Source organism: Nomascus leucogenys, chromosome 21 (genome assembly GCF_006542625.1).
Source record: "Nomascus leucogenys isolate Asia chromosome 21, Asia_NLE_v1, whole genome shotgun sequence".
NCBI classification, from domain to species: domain Eukaryota; kingdom Metazoa; phylum Chordata; class Mammalia; order Primates; family Hylobatidae; genus Nomascus; species Nomascus leucogenys.
Window position 1 is genome coordinate 45,564,837 of NC_044401.1, and position 6,822 is coordinate 45,571,658.

Below are 6,822 nucleotides of genomic sequence, written 5' to 3' on the forward strand. Positions count from 1 at the left end.
AAAATCCCTGAAGAGGACTTACATGTTTCCCAAAATTATTAGTTGCTTAACTTTCGTCACCATATGCTGGAGACCACCATTCTGGGCCTCTCTGATGGTCACGTCTAGCAACTTTGTAATCACATCTCCAAACTTCTGTGACTCTACCTGGATACAGCCCCCAGTAAAGTTCCCAAGCACAATGGACATCACATCATGGCATTTAACCTAACTTTACTGAAGTCTTGTGGGTGACTAGTGTGTTGGGGAGTGGGCAATAAAGTACAGAAAAGAGAAAACTTAGAACAGCTGATTTGATCTCTCTGCTCCTGGCCGCTCACTGGGCAGGCCCCACCTCTCAGTTCCCTTTCTCACCCTCTCTCTAGTTCCTCAGCCCCTCACCTCTCACCATGTGTCAGGAACAAGCTTTACTGCATGGATTTGGGTCTTCTTAATCTAGTTCTCCCTCCTTAAAGTCCAGGGCCCCAGCTCTACTGTGTCCAGCCCCAGCCAGAGGAATATAAACTAATGATACCTTGTGAGTTGTGGCTAGAGTTTTGAGTTTAATTTTTTTTTTTTTTTTTTTTTTGAGACAGAGTCTCACTCTGTCGCCCAGGCTGAAGTGCAGTGGCACCATCTCAGCTCACTGCAACCTCTGCCTCCAGGGCTCAAGCGATCCTCCTGCCTCAGCCACCCAAGTAGCTGGGATTACAGGCATACACCACCATGCTTGGCTGATTTTTGCATTTTCAGAAGAGATGGGGTTTTGTCATATTGTCCAGGCTGGTCTCAAACCCTTAGACTCAAGCAATCCCCCTCAGCCTTCCAAAGTGCTGTGATTACAAGCGTGTGCCACCACACCTGGCCTTTGGGTTTAAATTTTAACTCTGACCTTGATGAAAACAAAACATTTTTGTATGATCACCCAGCAAATAAGTTGCTTATTGTCCTAGAGTCTCCATTCAAGAATAAGGCAGGGGTTTGTTCTTACATGGCTGAGAGGTCCATTTAAACACTTTTTCCAAAGCAAAGACACTTCTAAGGCCCATTATGTTATGCTATTATTCTCAGCTTGAATAACTCCTGGCATCAGGATTTATACAAAGGCTTGTTTTTCTTTTCTTTTCAAACTAGCTTTATTGAGCTATAATTTATGTCAATAAACTGTATCTATTTACAGTGTACAGTTCAGTGAGTTTTGATTGATGTATACACATGTGTAGCTACCGTTGCAACCAAGATTCCGAGCATTCCCAACACACCCTTTGGGACTTTCCTCTTGTCCCTTTGTAGTGCTACATCCCCTACACTCCACCCCAACCCCAGGTAACCATTGATCTGCTTTCTGTCTCTATAAATTAGTCTGCATTTTCTAGCATTTTATGTAAATGGAATCACACAGATGTAGTTTTTTGTTTTGTTTTGTTTTTTGGGCCAGTTTCTTTCACTTATAACCATTTTGAGACTAATCCTTGCTGTGTGTATTCATAGTTTGTTTCTTCTTATATCTGAACACTATTCCACTGTATCAATGTACCATGACTTGTTTATCAATTCATCTGTTGATGGACATTTGAGTTGTTTCTAGTTTTGACTATTACAAATAAAAAGATTATAAATAAGGCCAGGTGTGGTGGTTCATACCTGTAATCCCAGCACTTTGGGAAGCTGAGGCAGGTGGATCACCTGAGATCAGGAGTTGGAGATCAGCCTGGCCAATGTGGCGAAACCTCATCTGTACTAAAAATACAAAAATTAGCCAGACGTGGTGGCAGGCACCTGTAACCCCAGCTACCCAGGAGGGTGAGGCAGGAGAATCCCTTGAACCCCAGAAGTAGTATTTGCAGTGAGCCAAGGTCACGTCACTGCACTCCAGCCTGGGCAACAGAGTGGGACTCCATCTCAAAAAAAAAAAAAAAGTTATAAGTATTCATGTACAAGTTTTTGTATGAACATACACTTTCATTTCTTTAGGGTAAATATTTAGAATGGAATGGCTGCATCACATGGTAGGTATATAACTTTTTAATAAATGGTCAAATGGTTTTCCTAAGTTGTTATGCCATTTTACATCAGCAATATATGAGAATTCCAGTTGTTCTCTATCCTTGCCAACACTTGGTATTGTCAGTCTTTATATTAGCTACCCTAAAGGGTATGTAGTAGCAACTCACTTTTGTTTTAATTTGCATCTGCTGATGACAAATGATGTTGAACACCTTTTTACATGCATATTAGCCACTCGTGTCTCTTCTTTTGTAAAGTACCTGTTCAAATAATTTGCACATTGTAAAGTCGAATTGGTTTTCTTCTTGGTTTTTAATGGTAAAAGTTCTTTATATATGTATTGCAAATCTTTTCTCCTTTTCTGCCATTTTTATATGGAATTTTAAACTTACTATATTCACTTTATAAAAGCCTAACCAGGAATCTAGAAAAATTGAAAAAGTGGCCTGGGGTCACATAAGTAGCTGCAGGATCTCAAATGCAGGGTCTCAAATCCTGTCTCCTAATCTGGGAGGAGCCTATCACACACCATCATGTCTTAGGTTCAAGATATAAGTGAGTAGTGCCCACAGTGCTCTATCACCAATGTCTACTGATGCCACCATATTACAACAGTGTCAATATTTCCATGGTTTTCTATATTACTTATCTGCTGAGCATAGAATGAAAAGTATAACCAGGAAGGCGTGGAGGACTGCCAAGCATCTGGCTTCCTGACTCTTCCTGGCCTTATCATCTGGAAAAATATGGGCAGCAAGAAAGTCAGGCAGTCCTCAAAGTATAAATCAGCAATCACTGTTATGCCCCCTCCTAACTCATCCACACCGGACTTCAGTACTGCAGGATGACAGAGACAATGCACAGAGCTTTCATGAGGGGAACTGCTTCTTCCTCAGGGCTGATGTTTCCTCACATATGGAGGGAGTTTAATTCCTGAAATACTCCTGGCCTCTTGGCATGTCTTTATGCATTTTGCCCTAAATGAAGAGCAGTGACTTATTTCAGAATAAACTGGGAATACTCACCTCAGATCCTGCAGTTTCCCTTTGGGGAGATAACCTGGATTCTGGATTGTTGTGCCCAAGAAGGTAAGGATCCAGTAGGAGGGAGCCCTAAGCCACATTCTCAAAAATAAGCTTCTATAAAAGTAGTATTTTGTCTCCATCTGTTGTACTCTTTGTTTTACTTCTCACAGAACTCAAAACCTGGTTAGGAAAAAGGGGTGATATTTATTAGTATGAAATGGCTGAATTCTAAGTATTTATCTATAAGTCAAGAACACAGACTCCATTTTCCCATAGAAACAATGTTATGTTGGTAACGCTGTCAACAAGTCAGCTAAAAAAATGCTGTTTACCCATAGTTACCTGGTTGCAAAAGAACTATTATTCAGGGTGAGCTTTTCAATAATTCTATTGACTATGCAGAGGAATAGGACATGCCCATTAAGCTAAAGCAATATCCAGTTATTTAGGCATGAAGTAAACTCAAGAGAGCTATATCAGAGCCATTTAGAATTAGAATTTGATCCATCAAGAGCCCCTCTAGCCAGGTGAGGTGGCTCACATCTGTAATCCTAGCACTTTGGGAGGCCAAAGTGGGAGGATTGCTTGAGTCCAGGAGTTCGAGACCAGCCTAAGCAATATAGTGAGATCTTGTCTCTACAAAACAATTTTAAAATAAATATCTGAGCATGGTGATGCATGCCTGTAGTACCAGATACTTGGAAGACTGAGGCAGGAGGACCCCTTGAGCCCTGGAGGCAGAGGCTGCAGTGATCCGAGATTGCACTGCTGCACCACAGCACGGGTGACAGAGCGAGACCCTGTCTCAAACAAAAGAGCCCCTCTTTGGCTACTTTGATTCTGCAACACTGCAGTACCATGATAAGGCTCTAGAGGATCATTAAAACATAAAATTTCTATCAAGATTAAATAGTTAGACTCAAAGATTTTTTTCTGTCTACAGAACCAAATGTAAATACATGTTAAGCTCCGATCTCCTTCTCACTAATTCCAGCCCCTCAATAGAGGTGTGAGTATAATCTTCCCAGAGTCACTACTACCATTTACAGATACCACATTTAGATACTATATGACGCTGATCAGCATTTTCCTCTCTAATTCAGAAAACCATTCCCAGAGAAATGAGTTGTGGAATGCAATATTCCCAACTCAAATGTCTAATTGACGACACACTGACAGAACCATTTCCACTCTTGCTTTTTATACCCTCTGAAATTAACTTTTCAGTGAATGGTTGCTTTACATGAGTAATGTTCAGGAGGGGGCTGTTCAATCACTCCCAGGTACTCGAGGCATCTCTGCACATCCATCAGGTATTGAAGATGAAGCAGTGAACAAGATGATGAAGGTCTCTGCTCTCCTGAAGCTTCTGTGAGCTGATGGGTAGTGGAGGTCGGCAAAAAAAGTAATTAAATACAATGATTTTAGAGACTGGTCAATGCTTTGAAGAAAATAAAACACAACAATGGGATAGTGACTTGTGGGGTATGAGGTGCTACTTTAAATAGGATGGTCAGCAAAACCTTCTTGCAGGAGCTGATATCGGAACTGAGAGCTGCTACTGAAGGGAAGCCTGCCATAGAAACATCAGAAAAAGGGCATTCCAGCTAGGAAAGTAGTAAGTGCAAAGGCCCTGAAGCCAGAACAAGTCTGGTGTGTTTGAAGAGCACCATGAGTTAGGAGGAGATTGGGGGGAGATGTCAGAGAGGCAAGCTGGGGCATGATCCTACAGGATCTTAGAGGCTGTGGAAAGGAATGTGGATTTTATTCCAAGCACAATGGTAGAAGCCATGGGAACATTTAAGCAGGAGAACGACAGGCCAGATCTTCCTTGGGGGCCTTATCTAAAGGAGCTGGTCTACTCGCCTGACATCCCACCTCAGTTCGTTTCATCCATAGCCCTCATCACAATATGTAATTACTTTGTCTCTGCTGGTTTAGCTTCCTGTTGCTTAACTTCCATGAAAGTTTCTCTTCCCTGTCCACTCCTGTGTCTCCAGCATCCAGAGCAGCTGGCACATGGCAGGTGCTCAGTAAAGATTTATGGAAGAAAGGAAGGAATGAATGAAGGCCGTCAGATTTGTTCTAGGTGCAGGGAACAGGGAATGCAAAGTAAATAAGACACAGTTTGGGGTCTTCAGACCCACAGTGCATTCAGACAATTTATCTTCCAAAAGTTGGTTGTCATGAACAAATTATTCAAAAGAGAAAATATTATTAGTAAGTAAATATGTGGGGGAAAAATATTTAGCTTTTTCTCATCTTTTTTTTTTTTGAGAAGGTCACCCAGGCTGGAGTGCAGTGGCGCAATCTCAGCTCACTGCAAGCTCCGCCTCCCAGGTTCACGCCATTCTCCTGCCTCAGCCTCCCAAGTAGCTGGGATTACAGGTGCCTGCCACCACACCCGGCTAATTTTTTTATTTTTATTTTTTTAATAGAGACAGGGTTTCACCGTGTTAGCCAGGATGGTCTCAATCTCCTGACCTCATGATCCACCCGCCTTGGCCTCCCAGAGTGCTGGGATTACAGGTGTGAGCCACTGTGCCCAGCCTTTACTCATCTTAAAGATGTTACAACTAAAACAAAAGTGAGATTATATTTTACCTCTTTTTTTTAATTTTAATTTTTTTTTTGAGATGGAGTCTCGCTGTGCCACCCAGGCTAGTGCGCAGTGGCATGATCTCTGCTCACTGCAACCTCCACCTACCAGGTTCAAGCGATTCTCCTGCCTCAGCCTACTGAGTAGCTGGGATTACAGGTGCACACCATCCCACCTGGCTAATTTTTGTATTTTTAATAGAGATGGGCTTCACCAAATTGGCCAGGCTGGTCTTGAACTCCTGACCTCCAGTGATCCACCTGCCTCGGCCTCCCAAAAGTGCTGGGATTACAGGTGTGAGCCACCACACTGGTGTAATATTTTACATCTTTTAAAAATGTGTACAATGATATATCCAACTCTGGTGGGGGTGCAAATAATTCAATATGCTTTACAATTGCTACGTTGTAATATGCTACAATTTGGCAACAGGTATTAAGAGCAATTTAAAAATGTTCTTGGCTGGGCATGATTTTGAGAGGCCAATGCGGAAGGATCGCTTGAGTCCATGAGTTTGAGACCAGCCTGGGCAATACAGTGAGACACCACCTCTACAAAAAATTAAAAAATTAGTCGAGCATGGTGTTGCATGCCTGTGGTCCCAGCTACTCAGGAGGCTGTGGTGGGAGGATTGCTTGAGCCCAGGAGGTTGAAGCTGCAGTGAGCTGTGATTGTGCCATTGCACTCCAGCCTGGGTGACAGAGCCAGACCCTGTCTTAACAAACAAACAAACAAACAAACAAACAAACAAGTTTTTACCCTGTGACTGAGAAATTTACTTCTGGAACTTTATCTTAAATCATTTCTTCAAAAAAAATTTTTTTTTAAGTTTTGTAGAGACAGGGTTCTTGAACTCTGGCCTCAAGCAATCTTCCTGCCTCAGCTTCCCGAAGTGCTGGGATTATAGGCATGAGCCACAGAGCCTGGTCAAGGAATAATTTCAAATGAAGGGAAAACTATATGTACAGATATGTTTGCTGCAGTATTACATATATACAGTATAAATAATTGAAAACAACCTTACCCAACAACAGAGGTTTAAATGTGGTGACCACCCTTGATGAGAGGCAGGACTCCATCCACACACAGTACGATGCAGAAGACCGCAGCAGTGAGGGGAAGTGCTTATTCTACTACGATAGAAGTTGAAGGCCGGGCGCGGTGGCTCACGCCTGTAATCCTAGCACTTTGGGAGGTCGAGGTGGGCGGATC